Here is a 19,219-nt window from a genome sequence, read left to right as displayed (position 1 = left end):
CGCGAACTTTTCTTACAACCCTCGTACATAATTTTTTGAATGACTTTGACCTTTGAATCATTTTGACCCGCCAAGGTAGACGCTTTTATCCCAGGTGGTCCGATTTCTTTATGATGAATTGTTTAAAAGTTGCTTTCATTGAACTTTAAAAACTTTCAACGGCCTAAAATGCTAGAAGGGAGCATCGGCCCCTTCGGAATATATAGATTTAAGAAGCTTCTAGGTGAACTAAAGACATTGTTTCAAAACTCTATCTCTTATGGTTTCAGAGGAGTAGCGATAACAAGCATTTCCTACATAAGGGGCAGTGACTTTGTAATTTTGGGAGTTATCTGTAATTTTGGGAGTTATCAGATGAATAGTCATTTGATGCCATAACTTAATTACACTATATAACTAACTAGAAAAAGATAAAGACATCGTTTGATTCTATGGCTTTAAAAATTCATGTATGAAGTATAAGGAGGAAGTGCAGGAACAAAACATATTTACGTTGATAATCAGAAAAAACTGGAGCTAGCGATACAGTGTCTCAGTATATGTGAATACATCAAAACTCATTAATGTCAATAGTGAAGTCACAAACTTGGGTATGTAATTCGACGATTAAATCTCTAACAAAGAAACATTGCTACACTTCAAAATTGAGCATGAGCTATAGTTCAGTATATTATATATGGCTATTCGTACATGTACATGTACCAAGAAATGGAGAGGAAAGTAGTCAAGTAATTTTATAAATTTGCCAATGAAAAGTCCATAAGATACGTACATGTAGAAAGTGAATATCACCCATTTTTGAGACTGTTAACTAACCAGAACATGGAAATATTTAGATGGGGAACCGGGTACTTTCACACATATTTACAAATCTAAAATTTCTTCCTTTCCTTCTTAATCATAAATATGAAATATTTATATTATTCTACAGTATATAATATGTAAACGTTGTGACCGTTGGACCAAGCGCAGATTTAACACAGTGCAATTTGATTTTTGTAGAACAAAATTTATTTGAAACGCACACAGTAGTCCTGGGGATCTATTCACAAAAAATCGTACGTCTACGATTACACTCTAAACTTACGACAAACGTATGTTTACGTTTATGGTGCTATTCACAAAAGCTGTCGTAAGATAATAACGTTGTCGTACGTCTGTTACAGTCGTAAGTGCGTCTTAGTTCTTAGTTACCGACAATGCTCATGCGCAGTGGGCATTGTGGAAAAATGACGTCACGCTGTATTTTCGCTCATTTACATTCGCGGAACTTTTTTAGCGCCTTTGAGCACAGGCATATATCTTTTCTTTTCATACGCCTATTCTAATGAAATTATATATGTTTACAATTACCGAAAGAAAGAAAATCCACATTTGCCTGACGTTAAAAATATTTCTTATGTATTATAATAAAATATTTCCCTGTATTATAATAGTGTTATTATATTCCTGGGATTAATTTTGTTGTGAAAAGAAAAATTTTGAACGTCAGACGCATGTGAGAAAATCTTAGTTCTGTATGAAATTTATGTCATGTTTTTAACTTCCAAAAAATCTACTGCAGAATTTGTTTGTAATAAGACGTGACATTTTTAAAATACTGTCAAAAACACGGAGAGTTTATCGCTACATGTACATTCTAAATATGCTGGTTTATTTTGTCTGTTTCGGCGGTAATAAAGTTACTAGTAAGTGTTTTACCATAGCTTGGCGAGTTTTCTATTGTTAAAAGTGCGGGTTATATGTACATACCCCACACTTTTTTTTTTAACTCCGCCCACTATCTCGAGTAAAAACAACATCAACAAAGTTGTTTTTAGCGCATCCATAATACTCCACAGTAAGAGGTTCCTCCAGATAAATGACTCGACTAACTTAGTTCGTCGAATAAATCTCAATTTTAGCTCGAGACAAAACAATTTCGGCAATGGCTTTGTCAGAAAGACTCTATTTTAATATTCCTCTCCTTGTGTGCGGACAAGTAGAGAAACGCGTGTTAAATAAACTAGAAGTATCCTGTTTAAAGGTTTTATAGAAAGTCAATCACGTGATAGGAAAGTGTTTGAGTAGAAAACTTGTTTTGTGAACAGAGTGGATAGCGGTAGCCAATCGAATTTGACATTAACCACTCACGGTTTCGCGACATACATTTCTCAAATAATCTTTTTTGCTTATTGATTGATTTTGTTCAAAATATATATGTACATGATTTTTCAGCCACTTTTAAAAAACATACATTGATACAGAGTATCAAATAAGAATTTGAAAAACTAATTACATTCATCAATTTAAATTTGATTTCAATTGTTTAGACAAAAGCATGTAGGGTTCGTACATATGAAATTGTCTTAAAAGATTTTATTCTTTGAAGCAAATATCAATACTATAGGTCGGAAAATGAATGAATATGAAATAAAAATATAACAATGAAATGTCGATCTATTCATTAAAACTATGAATTATTTTTTTTAAAATGAAGAATAATTAATCTTTGTCGGGGATAGAAAGTCATTTTTGAAATTCACTAAGTACATATTGTACTTATAAAAAGACAAGCGCAATGGCACCGTATTGTTTAGAGGCAAGTGCACTCCCAATATAACTATAATAATAAGATATACTGAATAATCGTAAACTATGGTACAAGTAACTTACCCCATATAATATTGTTGATTATGTACAGATACCCGATGGGCGTGGTCATAACGACACTCGGGAGCTACGCTCCCTCGTGTCATAAAGACCACGCCCATCGGGTATCTGCACATAACCAACAATATTATATGGGGTAACTACTACTTATTACCCACGTCGGGTTGTCCATTGATAATTTTCCTTTCGATATTGTTAATTTTTTAAAGGTCGCCTGAAGAATAAATGTAATATTTCTTTCATATTTTTTCTGTAGAAAAGTAAATAAGAAGTTATTTAGTTCATGACTATCATTAGATTTTTATTAAAAATATGACCTAACATGATGAATTTTTGTGCATAATCTAATAACTCTTGAGATCATGCTTCATTGTATTAATATTTGGCGGTTGAATATTTGGACCTTGTTGTGAGCTGAAGCTCACAATCGGAAAACAAACGTGCAAAGGTATAAATATTTCGGTCTTTTTAATAAGTTTAAAAGTTGTTTCAAAGAAAGACTGGGTCTACCTTAAATAATTGAATTTTTTAGGGGGACCAGACGGACCCCCCCCCCCCCCCCCCTCGCGATCCATGCATGATATGTAGTACGCTGATTACATTACATACTGATATCTAATTAGTGTGTATGCATATGACTACTGTTTGACTGATTTAATGCATTTGTAGGAATAAAAGAAAACGCCTATAGTATCAAATAATTTTCGTAGTTTTAACTAATACTGATTCGATATACCCGGTGTAACGACGAAAAGTGACCCTGTAGAATACTGACCCGGGGGTCAAATGTCTACGGAGAAAACTTACCAAGGGTCAGTATTCTACGACAAGTAGGGTCCTTTTTCTACAGTAGAAAACCATTCCAGACCTGTAGATCTACGACCCCCACACGTTGAAAACTGGCCCCATCAAATTTTGACCTCGCTTAAAAACAACATCAAAAAGTTTCTCCTTGAGAAAAAAATAATTGCAGAGACCAATTAGTGTATTCCAACAAACACGAAAGGTCGCAAACTGATTTGCTTTGTTCAAATTCTTATATCAAAGTTTCCCCCATAGGAGAAAACTTGTTTCCAAAATAACTTGTTTCAACGATGCGTTAATCGTTACCTATACAAACAACACGTGCTTAATTCGAATCAAAAGGTAACGATTAACGCATCGTTGAAACAAGTTATTTTGCAATCATTGTAATAAAAAAGATTTAGAAGATGAGTTCCACTTTATACTCATATGTCCTTTTTACGCTGAATTACGAAAGAAATATATAAAGAGTTTTTATTACTAAAAACCAAGTGTTTTTAAGCTAGCTAAACTTTTAAGTGTTCACAATACAAAAGAACTCAATAATTTATGAAAATATTTGTCTAGCGCTTCCAAAATGAGAGCGCAGCATTGTAACAATACTACAGTTTAAGCTACTTATCATACATTTATGTCCATATTTATATTTTAAGATATGTACACGATCATTTTTCTACAACTCTTACGGAGAATAATGACCCACAGGCCATAATTCCTATGATGTAATCCAAGTATTCTACAAAGAGGTGGGTCATTTTTCTACGTAGAAAAATGACCCCCGGTCAATATTCTATGGGGGTCACTTTTCGTCGTTACACCGGCATTGCTGTCGCGTAACATATATCTTTTCCAATATGTGTAAGGTTTTTAATGGTGATTTTGGATTATATACTTAAATGATTATAAATGAGCTTCAAATAAGATTTAAAAAATATAAATTTCAACCACCATTAACATATTTTGCAATACGGATACAAAAGGATCTCCGGCACTGTTTTTTCATGGCAAACCATAGCGCGTTATCAAATAGGAATTTCTTCTCTTAATTTTGCTTATGACAAAAAAAGGTAGAACTGCCATAACTCAACTATAAACATATCAATCATAGACTTACGTCAAACCAGTAGTAGACGTAAACTTACGACTGTTTTTTTTACTTAACGTCACACGTACGACATTTTGTGAATAAGAAAAATCTGACGAAAAAATCTTACGTCAAACTTACGTCTACGATTAAACGTACGATTTTTTGTGAATAAATCCCCTGATCCGCCTGGCTGCCAACTCAAATCAATAGCCAAAGTTTAACTAAACGTCGCATGCTCAGTCTACATTATGACGTCATGTTTCAGACGTAGAACGTATACGTTTCGTCTTCGGAAATGGCCGAAGACAGTTATGTTATTCTGAACTTTTTTTTATTTCTTCTTTCATTGTTTATCAATTAAATTCATATAAATGCCGCGGTAATAAAATTGAATACTTTATTCAGTATCTAAAAGATCAGTTCCTTGGATGTTGATGTTTTTTACTTTCCATCTGATGATTTGATAAGACATACATAGAACTAGTCGTGTTTTTATTATTGAAGCACTATTGAAAGTTATCTGGTGTCCTCTTTTATCTATACTACTATATTAAAATAATAGACTCGAATTTTCAAGCTTTAATACCGATAAATCGGAAGAGTACTGTCTTTTGTTTTATATATTTTAAACATCATTGGTACTTGAAGATTAACCAATTTGTTTTTATTTTTTCTCAATCAAGCTTCGTTAATTATAATCAACGAAAATTCTTCAAAAAATTCCGGAAATCATCTGAATGTTTTGGATTTTACAATCTTGCGCATGCGCATTACATTCACACTAAACCACGGGAGGCTCTTTATTTTATGTTTCCACAATATCACATTTGCATGGGTAAACTTGGATACGATAAAACAAATGCGTGTTAATTTTCATTGGAAATTTTTCTGTTCATCAAAGAAAACACGGGAGATAACTCTTACACAGTGCATTTATTAAAAAATCCCGAGAGTTTCGAATGTCAACATAGTGTGTAAAAAACGTTGTTGAAATATGTTAAATTCTGCAATTTTAGAATTAAAGTTTTTAAAGAAAGGTATTTACAGCTTCAACATGGTTTGTTGTGAACAATTTGACTGTTATTTTCAATGCAACTTTATTAATTTTCTCCAAAGACATAAATAAAATGTTATCTTTGTCTCTATTTTCTCCAAAATCGTTTTGGAGCGATTCTGCAATTTTCTGCTACATTACGGGAATATGGGAGGCATTTTAACTGTGGTGAAGGCCTTTCCCGAGACACAGTTAGATTATTCCAACTCAGCAGAGTGTAGTGAAATTAATAGCCTAAACATTATTGTAGGCTTCAAGTTTGGTTATGCAAATGTCAATAATATACGGTGTTTCGATGTATCTTTTTTGTAAATGCCAGTTATCATATGCAATGTCAACCCGTGCGTGCACGGGTCAAAGTCTAGTTTCTTTTAATTCAAATTACCTTCTATTGAAACACTGGAACATTTTAATCGAGTTTAGGGGCAATAAACACCGATATGCACCAGTCAATCAATGATCGAACTAACTTTTTAAAAACAAAATGGCTGCCAATATGGCGGCGCCCAGGGCTGGAAGATTTTTTTTTTTGGCCTTAGTACCCCTGATTTAACTTTCATTTTCGCTGATTTTCTTATATATACGTGTTACCATTAATCCTCGCTTAATCCTCGCTAGGCGGGCTTTGCCAGCCTCTCGCTGCGCTCGGTAATAATATGTAAACGGTGTGACCGTTGGACCGAGCGCAGTGCAGTTTGTTTTGTGTAAAACAAAATTTATTTGAAACGCACACAGTAGGATCCGCCTGGTTGCCTACTCAAATCATTAGCCAAAATAATATGTTTTACGGTGTGACCGTTGGGGCGAGCGCAGAAGGAGCCACACATCTGTCATCATTGTTAAATGCAACCCGTGGACTTAACCAAACCAAAAAACTTTGGCTTTGTCTCGAAAACTTTTACCACCGCAAGGAACCGGAAGATATCAAACTTTTATTCCAATGGTCCCTTCCTAGGCTTATACACTTAAACAAAAAACTACCACTGAGCATTAATAACATGTTAAACAGACTTATTAAAATATTTTGATAAACACAAAACCGGTTTTTTTTTATCTCTTCTTTACCTTTTAATAATGATCATTAAATCAATAAATTGTATGTCTGTGTTATTTCTCATTTTGTTCCTTGTTGTTACCGGTGTTTTAATTATTTTCCTCTGTGACATCAATTTTGTTTTTAATCTTTTTAATTTTTGTACGCTATATAAGCCTTGTAGACATATGTGCCCCCCCCCCCCCTCTTTTTAGTGTGTGATATCCAATATTATTGAAAGGTTTGACAACATAATAATGCAACTATAACAAATACATGTAGATATTTTAACAGTTAAATTTTTTCTATTATTTATTAATTACAAAATGACGTGGCTACACGTAGATCTAATAACGATTAGACTTTTCTTTTTTGATAATTTTTTGTCACCTACCTAACGTATACAATGATTGGATCAATACGACAATAAATTTAGCATGGAACTAGCTTGTGTATTTACTGAGCAAAAAAAAATCGAAACAAAACTAATCAGCCAAAGAGTCACCGTTAATAGCGAGCGCAGTATCAGTATTAGTGACTCCCTACTGAGTACATCCTACACGTTACATTCAGTACAGATGCTTGATCCACCTCTAAATGTATCGCGGGAATATAAAAAGCGAGATCACTGTGACGTCATACTTAACTTTTTGCGCTCGACAGTTTTCGTAAATTGTCGGACAAATTGGGGGAAGGAAATGACGTCATAGGTACAGTTTTTTACGTAAGCATATGTGTTGTTTACTTTAATGTTTTTAAAAGGATTTTTTATTGTTAAATGAAAATGATGTATGCGATTTACAGGTAAGAATTTTCCTTAGAAACGCTTCTGTTCCACCATGTTGCTATGCACCGCAAAGGATCACTGGGATAGTAGAACGTTTTCACGTGGCCTCATAAAAATTTCTTTGAACAATGTGCAGATTTCAACTCGAATTTCCTCCGTTCGTACACGTTGTCTATGGAGCTCGCTATGCGAGCGGCGCTTCGCGCCGCCTCGCTGCGCTCGCTATAACTAAATGTCGCGTGCTCAGTCTACATTATGACGTCATGTTTCAGACGTAAAACGTACACGTTTTGTCTTCGGAAATAGCCGAAGAGAGTTACGTTATTCCGAACTTTTTTTAAAATTTCTTCTTTCATTGTTTATCAATTTAGTTCATATAAATGCCGCGGTAATAAATATGAATACTTTATTCAGTATCTAAAATTTCAGTCCCCTGATCTTAATATTTTTATTTGAATGTGTCACAGGGGCAGATGAACAGACGAGGAAGTCACGGATATTTTTTATTGACGAAGCCGTATCCGGGCAACTTTAATTTTCCGGATTGCTAAGTGACTGCTGGCGGCAAAAATGAATAAAATAATCACTATGAATGAAAATGTTTTTATATCTTGTTATTATTTACCGTGTATTAATTCATTTTGTTTATAAAGGTAAATTATAAATATTTCAACTAATTAACTTAGTATACTTCAATCATAAACTTAAATATCAATATTTACATATCGCTGACCCCTGACGTCATGGGGTTATCATTCATTCTGAGCAATGGCGAAGATGAGCTGCACAACTTCAATCATTATCCTTGTAAGTGTGAATTTTATATTTATAAACTATGAGATTGCAATCAAAATGACATAAATAAGTGAAAGAGGTAACAGTTAATGTTAATCGATCATTTTAGGTTTAGAAAGTTCTTATATTGCTTGTAATATATCACACACTTGTAATGTAGACTGAACTCTGAAGCTGAAGTATGTAATCGCAATTAAAATGAGAGATTCTTTTAAACGCATGTGGTAGAATATCATGAATGATGATGAACAAAATCATTATGGTATTGTTTGTTGGTATCTGTATTTATATCTTTTGATAAAAGCAAAACAAACAAATAAACAAGGTACTGTGCATATCGATATAAGTAAAGTGGGCGGGGCTCTTTGATTTCAGTAAAAGGGGGGGGGGGGGGGCTTTTTGTTTCCTGTTTATTGTAAGGCAAATTTCGTTTATATTAAAGAGATTCAGGTTAATGATACGAATTAAGGGCCCTTGCATGTATACATGTGTATGATTGCTCTAAGGTTACAGTGAATGTCTATCAATGAAAGATACATATACACAAAATATGGATAATATACCAGACACTGCATGCACTGTTATTCATACCCACAACAGTTCGGAAGTTCACATACACACATGTATTATAGATATATTTGCATTCCAAATGTATTCCTCATAAGTGGTATTTGGTTTATTTTGAAACCATACTTGCAGATAATTTGTTGTCATATATGCATTTTCACAATGTCAGGTGTCCTGTGTCCAGCAGTAAGCCTGGATCCATGGCGACGTGAAAATGATGTGTTGCAACAATATTATAAAATTCTGATACTATATATATCTTTAAATTGTCTTTACATAATAAAACAACTTGTTATATAAAATTGCTGTTATGCAATAATGCACATTACTCTCAATCTGTGAAATGAGTTCATCATACAGATGTGTAGGTCTGTACATTTCACAGTAGCAATATTGATAATCATCCTCTGCATTTACATTTTTTAAAATAAACTCTTAGTTAATATTCATAAAGGCACATACAGTTTAAAATTAAAATTTATTTATTGATATTTTCTTTACTTTTATAGGCATACATACTGAGCTTGATTATGTCAAGCTCATGCATGTATACAGGGATGGAGCATAATTACTTTTCTTTTTCAGTGAGTATTTGTGCTGTATATACATGTATGAGAATAGCTTATAATATCATAATGGCCATAAATAATCCCTTACTTGGGGCAAGAATTAACCATCGTATCTGTTAGCATTTTTGGTAAAAATTAATCAGTGCATGCCATTTTAAATTGTTCTTTTAGTTGTTACACATAGTTGTTTTATTTGTCTAAACAAATTCAATGGTTTTATAATTTTTTACTAAAATTATTAGGATATTCAACCCCAGCTTCCTACAGTTGACCAACAAACACCACAAACCGGAAACCCCCAGATTATGACGAATGGCACATCTGACCAAACAACTGAGGTAAACTACTGGTAGTTGTTAATGATTTAAAAACTTCATAGCATACCATACATCCAGGTTTTTTTTTTTTGCTTGGTACAAAATTTGCCAAAATTGGAAAAATGTGCAATTTTTTATTTTCCTCAGTAATTTTTTGCAACTTAAAAAGTTTCTTATAGCTAACAATACCAGTTATAATTTCTACTTATTTATTGAAAAAGTTTAGAATATATCATTGCAAAAATTTCCAGATATACAGTACCTTAAGAGGGAAAAATGGTTGTGGCCATTTTAAAACTATTTTAATCTCTTTAAGAAGAGCTCTTTATAAAATACATTTGTTTTGCCTCGGACTAGAATGTCGCGACGTCATTGGATGAAACGCGTCACGTGGCTGCCTTACAAATTTCTTTACAAGGCAAGCGTCAAAATTTATAGGGCAACATGGCGGACGTTACGTTATTTGAACTGATTTTTTACACAAACGTTTGTTTACATATCAAACTTTAGGTCCTCGACAAAACAAAACACTTATTAGGTTTGTTACTGACTGTTTAAAGAAATTTGTGGGGTCGCCTCGCCTTCTATGGACTTTACCGACCCCACAAATTTCTTTAAACAGTCAGTAACAAACCTAATAAGTAATAGTATAGGAAAAAGTCAAATTTTAAAGCTAGAATATTAAATTGATTTTTTTCTTTACTAATAAAAGAAAGAGTTTACATCCAAAGATATCATATCTTAGATTTGAATAAAGGTCTGATAGATAATCTGGTGTTCATTTAGCCTCCTTAATTAATAACCTAATATTTTATGATATTTTTACAATTAATGAAAACAGTTGTGATTTATAAATTCACAAGATTGTTTTAATAGTTTCAGCTGCAAAACGTTGAATTGGAAGAAATGGAATTGAATGTTAAAGAGGTAATTTAACTACAAATTTCATTTATTATAAGATCGTATAAAATTGTCCAGCAAAAATGATAATGAAGGTGTGATGTGCAAATTTAGTCAAACAGCCTTACTTTCTACACTTAATAGCAGATCATTTAGATTATGATGAATAATTTCAATAGCTACCCTTAATTATACTTACATAAACTGGGTGAGAACAATTAATGCTTTTTAAGAAAATTATTCACTTCATAGAAAGCATAAAATGTTCAAACTTAGTTTATACTAAGTCTTGTATAATTTATGGTAGCTTTTTAATTGTTTGATTGAATTAAGTTGCCTGAATATTTATGTTAGGATGAGGCATTACTTTATATGTTCATAGATTCAAAATGTTGGAAGAATTTATGCATAAACATGTACATGTACATGTTATTTAACTGCATCATCTGTTTCAAGGTGTACGTGCATATGTGTGAAGTTAAAACTACATGTACCTGTATTATTTATCATAACAATGAAGCACATAGATATACCCATAAATATGAACTTCCTATCGAGTTTCTACATGTAAGCATTGCTTAAAGGTGATAACTTAAGTTTGTTTTACATGTATACATTCAGGGCATTTTCTGTTATTCATGTAGCTATTTTACATATACATAATATGTATTTTGGCTATCTAAAGCAATTCCCTACTAAATTTATTGTAGCACAAAGTGAATAAGCAACAAATGACATTAACTTGATGTATTGATGGATTAGAACAGTCACCTTATTAATTTAAGAAAATGTCTTATCTATAAGATACCAAAATAATTATATTGTCATTTATTATAGGGCTCACAACAAACATGAAACAATTGCTTGTGATCAACTAAGTAAGCATTAGTATAATTTACCGTCCCAGGTAATTAAACTAGGCATTATTGTGTAAATTTTTTTTCTTGATGTAATAAGTTTCTGCATTGTAATAGAGGCATCTTTTCTAATCATTTGGTGGCCTTGAAAAAGGCCGTTTTGACTGGATGGTAGGGTCAACAGCAAAGGTCAGCTAACAGGTAACCTATCTGTACCAATCTGAACAGGAAAGAGGCAGCTGTGCATCACAGGACCAGCCGAAGGGCTGAAAAAATGCTGTGATAGAAACACCTGTTTCCATCATCATTGAGGTGAACTCCATCCCTGTCAAAGTGTTTCTCCTTAAAGAATTTGTGGGAAAAGAAAAAGACTTTCTTCCCCTGCTCGAAAGCACCAAATTCTTTAAGAAGAAATTTATTGACCCGTTTCTTCTTACGGTCATAAGACCGTGAAGAAAGACCCCTGGGTCGCCTTCGACAAAAGATCGAGGCCACAATGATGATGGAATCCGGGTGTTTCTCCCTCAGCACGGTAATCAGCCTCTTCAGCTTCACCAGGACATTAGAGGCGGAGGTTGTGTCGTTGATGTCATTTCCCCCCAGCTGAAGCAAAATAACCTCAGGACTGATCCTCTCTACCAACTGCATGTCAAGGTGGTACACCTGTGGGACAGTTCTGCCTCCTACACCATGCAGATGGACATCCAGGTTGCCATGCCTCATCACTCTGCCGTTCACCCTCATCAAGTCTCTAAGTCGCCTGATAAAGCTGTGCCCAAGAACAAGTGCTCTCATAGTGGCAGCTTCTCTAAATGACTACACTGCCCGAGTGTCACGTTTATATAGCCGAAGAGCGGACGTCTGAGAAAGCAGTTATGGCGTTAACACACTAGACAAGGAGTTGCGTCCCTTTCCGATCAGCTGATATGTATTTGTGTTTCTTTAAATATATTTTGCAGAAATAATGAGCAAAGTTTAGTGTTTCCTCTATATATTAAAGATTGTAAAACATTCTGTACCTATGAAAGTATCACACAATGTACGGAATACTTTAAAAATAGATTATTACATGTATGCAACGCAGAATTATGTTGAAGGGAATCACTTTCATGAGCAAATTATTTTATATTGTGCGTTAATAGTTTGACTTGGAGTAAATATAAATTTCATAAGAGGATTTAACAAGGTTAAGAAATATTTTTATGTATTTGTTGTAAACTGACATCGCATTTATAAAGAGAAATTCGTATAAACTCTTGGCTATGAAACACAAATGTGAAACACGCGGTATCTCTATACATGTATTATTATTTCACCGTAGGCTTAAATGAATCATTTTTCAAAAATTATGTATTAATAATTAAGTGCTAAAATATAAATTTGTAGACTAATATGATGCACGCAGAATATATTTGTTTAACAGACAAAACCATGCTGACCTTCAGCTGATGATAAACATGGAAGCCCTGACCCCAATATCATGAACTTCAACATTTATTCTACAACATTTATTCCTCTGTATGACTAAAGTTATATAAGAAATTGAATTGTGGATTGGGTATGTTTGAATAATTAAAATATATATTATGTTCTCAGTGAATGAACGATAATATATATTTTTTAAACTTATTGTTTATGTACTACTTTGAATTTAAATTGTTTACATTAGTTTTTGAGCGATTAATAAATCGTAACAATTTCTTTTCTTATACAATAAATCATTTTAATTTTTTCAGTTATATTTATGAATAAATTGGGATTTTTAACTGGTATATTTATATATATTTATAAGTATAACTAATCCGGAAAAATATAACGTAATCGGAAACGTTTTCCGCGTTACATGTAAATCTCGCGAGATCACAGCTTCTGTTCATCTGCCCCTGTGACACATTCTTTTTATTTTCCATCTAATAATTTGATAAGACATACACAGAACTAGTCGTGTTTCTTGATTAAAGCACTTTTGAAACTTATCTGGTGTCCTCTTTTATTTCTTTTTTAATTCAAATTACCTTCTATTTAAATACTGGAACATTTTAATCGAGTTTAGGGGCAACAAACATCGATAAGTACCGGTCAAACAATGATCGAATTAACTTTTTAAAAACAAAATGGCTGCCAATATGGCGGCGCCCATGGCTGGAAGAAAATTTTTTTGGCCTTAGTACCCCTGATTCAACTTTCATTTTTCAATGATTTTTTTATATATACGTGTTACCATTAATCCTCGCTTCGCGAGGCGGGCTTCGCCCGCCTCTCGCTGCGCTCGGTATTACTAAAACACTCTCATTCTCTACATTCATTCATTAAATTTATCTTAAGTTAAATAATATTTAAATTACATATATTTGATTAAAATGACTCACCAAGTATAACAGCAAAATGAACTAATATAATAGTCGGGTTGTAAAGCTATGAAGCTATGAAGTCTTGGGTAGGTCGTGATTCTTAATCAAAGTTCGTGCTAAAAATTAGATTATGCAAACGGACATGCGCACTCACACACTCAAACCCGAAAAATGAAGCGGCGTGATTGTAAAATGAAAAATGGAAAATGAAAACATGAAATGTTGAAATAAATGAACGCAAATATGAATACTTATTAATTACAATAATTAATCCTGCGACATTCTCCCCTGTCTGGAGAAAAAATTGTCTCCTGACATTTTGCTTCAGATCAATATGGACACCAATTCTGAAAACAATATAGCGACTGAAAATAATAAACATAAAACTATACATTTTCTGTGACATTCTCCCTATGTCAGACATACCAAACTTCAACTGGCTGGGCCCCCATAACCCATTATCCGTATCTGTCAGGTTTATTTCTCTCTCTAATAGATTTAGGGGGTTCTACTTTCTTAGGAGTACTGGACACTCGAAGTAACTTATTATACTCCTCTACTGTTAACACCTTGTAACCAGGATGTTTATTGACCTTGCCAATGTACTTAGAGATATATGTCTCTTTCTTTTCTCTTTCTTTCTTATCTAACACCTTCTTTTCTAACTCTTTCTTGTCTAACTATTTCTTTCCTTCTTCCTCACCACCTGAGGCCATGATTGGGTTGTTAAAATACACAGTAAAAATAATTGATATATACACAAATGAAATACTCACCATGTGCTGAAGATAACTGATGGATATTCTTTCGAAATATGGTTACGGTAGCTCGAGTTGAAAACAACGCACAATACACAACACAGTTCGACTTTTTCTGTACCAGATGAAATAATAAATCATACACTGGTTAACACTGGATACTTTGCTATCTTGTAAAAAAATAAACAATATAAATAAATGTCAATAGTTTCTAAGCTATGAAATAAATTTCACTGAAATACAAACATATGAAATTATAACCACTTGAACAGTCTCTCTGTTATCACATTCCTAAATATCAAGTCAGCACTAAGAAATAACCTGGAACAAGTCTAAAAAATCACAGGTAATTATTATTCTGCTGAATTATATCCATCTAATCATATGTCATAAGCATTACGCAGCGCATGGTAAATGATGATGTGAGTTCATGAAATGACAAAAAATGAAATGATAGAAAAACAATGATCTGCTTTCTTACTCCCGCTCGAATTTCCTCGCTGTCAATCTGCTATGCCAAGGGTAAGTATTAACAGCTGAACAACATGGAGTGTGGCGGTTAGCAAGGACAAATGATGTCTTAATGTCTTGAGATTTTACAAATAAACTTTGGAATGTTACGCGGGTTAACACACTTACCAGTTTTTTCACTTTCACACATACATACCGGTACAACAAACATATAAAACAATACAAATGAAATTGAGAACACATCAATTATGAGTCACAAATGAATACACTGGAAGTATCTGTTTGAAGTGATTTCTGCGGTCAATAAACAAGTAACAAATCGCTTATAAGTGAAAAACAGGTATATTCTTGAGATAACAACTATAAAATAGATACAATCAACACCAGTCCTTCTCGTGGCTTCTCTGTCGAGATCCCCGGGAAAAAGAGGCAGAAACCCGCGAAAAGGACGCCAAGCCCGATAGAAAATACACTACACCCCCCCCCCCCCATTTTGTGGAGGATTGTCCCAATTCCGACTAGAGAAACCACGGAAGTTACAAATATACGTATCACACAATTTACACAGTACAATACATTTACAGTTAACCAACACGAGATACAAATCAATTATCACAGTTCATAAAACACAAAAGAAAAACGTCCAGGATGGTTCCTTCCAGTCCATTCTGCTGGTCCCCGGATGCACGGACGATCAACACCTCCCAGGTAATGGTGCCCCCCGCAGCTGGTGGCCGAACAGCAGGTTGAAATTGGTCTTCACTTGGGCAACCAACTGCTGGAGGTCAACTTGGCGGATCTCCGCCACACGGCCATACGTCACCCCAATTTGCCCCGCAGTCATCTCCTGGGGCCCTACTCTCAGGTGGGGGCTATCAGTCTCCAAAAGGAGCCGGTCAGCGGGTATCCGTCTGTTAACCTGGATCTGCTCCTGGGTAAAAAAAACCAGAGCAACCCGCTGACCCCAAAGAACACCACCCGACCTGTAGCTACCCACTCGTCCACTTGGGAAGGACCCCCGGTGAACGAGTGTAGGTATAATGGGACCCAGGCCGGAGTCCAATGCTGGGTCAGTAACGACTGGCAATCCAGCATAGGCTCCCGTCCCAACGGGTCAGAGGGAGCCCCCCGCAAATGAAGCACCAGAGGTGTAAGTGGCGTAACCACCCTAAACACCTCTCTTAACGGTATCAGGAGAAAAGGTACCCAGGAGAAAACGTACCCAGGAGAAAACGTACCCAATTTCTAGGGTACGTTTTCTCCAGGAGAAAACGTACCCGGGTACGTTTTCTCCAAGAGAAAACGTACCCTATGAAAATCATAATTATACTACTTAATAGTTTTTAAATACTATTTTGCATAATAAATGTACAGAAATGTAAGAATTTTATAGATATATGAATTTAATACTTTATAATTTTAAAGGGGTTGGACATATTAAATAATTTTCAAATTCTACTTTAATGCATATTTTAATGCATATATGTATAGAAATATATTTATTTTATGAATGATATCTTTATAATAATTGTAGCAACTTTTATTTTAGTCCGAAATAAAGACCTGTCATAAAGTGTTTTCAGTCTACTTCTTCTAATTATCCATATACCGTTAGCCTTACCGATTTGAGTTTCTCTATGCGAGATCCCCTGATTTTAATTATAGTGATAATCAATTAAATACTTGAGCAGTTATAATTATGTAATATTATGTAATGCCTCCCCGTGCAGGAGGTAGAAATATTCACCCTCCACACATTATACATGTCAGTGGCGTCGGAAGCAAATTGACTGTTCAATGTTACATCTCGTATTAGTTTCTGTATATATGAATCAAACAAATATTTAAAAGACTTGGACTTGGTTATATTAAGCAACCTTGTATTATAGATAATTTTCAAAAAAAATGGTGAAAAAAAACCCGCGATATCGACTTCTTGAGATACTCATCATTTAGTTCTTCAAATGAGATTGCAATAAAAACTAATAATTTAACGGTTTCATTAATGGTGGATTAATTGTCGACAAATTAAACTGCCCAGGCCATGTTCTTGTATGATATGTTACAAATTATTGTCTTAATTTAAGTACGTGACCATGGTGACTATGCATTTAAAAACAACAGCAACAAATGATACAAATATTCATGGTATATTTTATTTTCTTTCATTAAAGAATATCTATGAAAACCATTATTTATTATTTTCATAGGGTACGTTTTCTCTTGGAGAAAACGTACCCGTGTACGTTTTCTCCTGGAGAAAACGTACCCTATAAATTGGGTACGTTTTCTCCTGGGTACGTTTTCTCCTGGGTACGTTTTCTCCAGCATTCCTCTTAACACCCACCTCTGGTGTCCCCAGTTGGTGCCCCGACAATAGTCGAGGCCCACCTCCCCGACAGCCCACCCATTGTTGACACATGTCTCCATCAACTCTTGAATGTGTCCAATGGAGACCCCCGAGACCTTGGTTGGGTGCAGGCCTAAGGCGGTCACCCAACCCGGCTGAGAAGGATCTGTGGGGGATGGAGCTGGGCCATTTACGTAGACAGCACAAACCCCTACAACCCTAACTGGGACATCCATCCCGGATGGCAACTGCCTAATTGCCACAGTAAGGGCCGACAAGTTTACAGGCACTGACATTCGAGTTGGATGCCAATTGGCATCGATGACCTCTAAGTAATCTGGGTCATTGTCCACTCCCGCACCCTCAGAATAGGCCACTGGCACCTCTACATACTGGGACTCCCAGTCCTCCCCAACTTCTTTACTCGATTCCCCCCACCCTAGGCCTAGAAGTGTTCATACGCGGTCAATTTGTGCGGGGCCATAGATTGCGCAACCTTTGGCGCCCCCCCCCCCCCCCCCGTGTCAGCCGGTTGAGAAGTGTGGCTATAACCCGGGGGTGCGCCAACATTCCTGGGTGCACAATCAAGCCCTGCCCAACCCGCTCCAGGTCCATCGCAGTCAATGGCACCAGGCCCAACTGCGCTGCTAAAGCGTTGGCAGACTGGCACCATTTTCCCCCGAACTCCCAGGGAACAGGGCGGAAACATCTCTGTACCAGTGCCCTCAGCTCGTCAAGGGCTCGCTCATCATCTCTAACCTCTTGGGGCAGGTTCAGAGACCGGGCAATGTCCCTTAAGAACCGGACAGTGCGGTCCGCCCATCTCTATGCCTTCTGGGCAATGAGACACCAGGATGTGTCTATCCATAGGGGAACATCTATTAAAAGTAGCATTACAATCTGCAACTAATCAGTGACGAATACCCCGCCGACGCGGCCGGGGTGGTCGACGTTCAGGAATAGGGGATGGGTCTGGATCAGCTTCTGGCCGGTCCTCTTCAGGGCGTTGACTCGTTTCTGCTTCAGTCTCCTCCGACCAGCTCTCGGCCAACAACTGTAGCTCTTCTGCCATCATATATAGTATTAAAGGAAGATTCTGCAAGACAGACATCATAAAATTAATCAATTGTACCCCCCGCTTATTGAGCGGGAGCAACATTAGCACCTCTCAACTGGCTGTACCCTTAACCTTAAAGCTACCATCGTGACCCCTAATCCAACCCCTCTAACCCCCGAACCTATTCGACCACCAGGGTGCAGTCAGGGCAGTAATATGTTTGCAATTCCCTGACCTCCTCATCTCCCCTACCCACACAACCGGGGTGAAACCAATCTTAACATCGGTCACACTGTACCATAAGACCCACGGGAGTTCTTGTCTTACACACACAATACTCATATCGTTTGCGTTTGCCACCCTGTCTCTTTCGCCCCTGGCTCTTCGAAGCCTGAAGCTGTTGTGATGTTTCCGGGGCAACCCGAGCCCGGCTCCGAGTCCCCATGAACGGCGCGTTTATCCGATTCTCGGTCTTCGGCCCTACGGATTCTTCGCCACGTATGTCGCTTTTCTCTGATGGCGATGGCTTCGATTCCTCCCCTGCTGGTTCTGTGATGAAACGCATACGGGCCTGATAGTCGCGTATCCACTTGGGCAGTTCACGTGCCTGACAGATTTTTAGCTTGTCGTGATGCAGAATTAGCACATCTCGGCGAGTTCGCACCTCATAGATAGTGTCAGACTTCACAGCTATCACAACCCCGGGGCCCAGCCAGACCGATTCTATTTTCTTGCCTGCGTTACGGCGCCAATAAACTAGATCCCCTACTTTATACTGCCGTTCGCGAGTGTGAAGATGGTAGTCTCTCT

General features: G+C 36.0%; 1 long non-coding RNA gene across 1 annotated transcript; it reads left to right on the top strand.

Annotated features, from left to right (window-relative positions):
• Positions 1-8,171: 8,171 nt before the first annotated feature.
• On the top strand, positions 8,172-9,686 carry LOC136272278 (uncharacterized). Its single transcript, XR_010710234.1, has 3 exons — positions 8,172-8,224; positions 9,289-9,363; positions 9,591-9,686. It is a non-coding gene; the product is annotated as an uncharacterized lncRNA (long non-coding RNA).
• The last annotated feature ends 9,533 nt before the right edge of the window (positions 9,687-19,219 follow it).

The sequence above is a fragment of the Magallana gigas genome, chromosome 2 (genome assembly GCF_963853765.1).
Source record: "Magallana gigas chromosome 2, xbMagGiga1.1, whole genome shotgun sequence".
NCBI lineage: Eukaryota > Metazoa > Mollusca > Bivalvia > Ostreida > Ostreidae > Magallana > Magallana gigas.
This window is presented reverse-complemented; position numbering and strand designations above follow the sequence as displayed.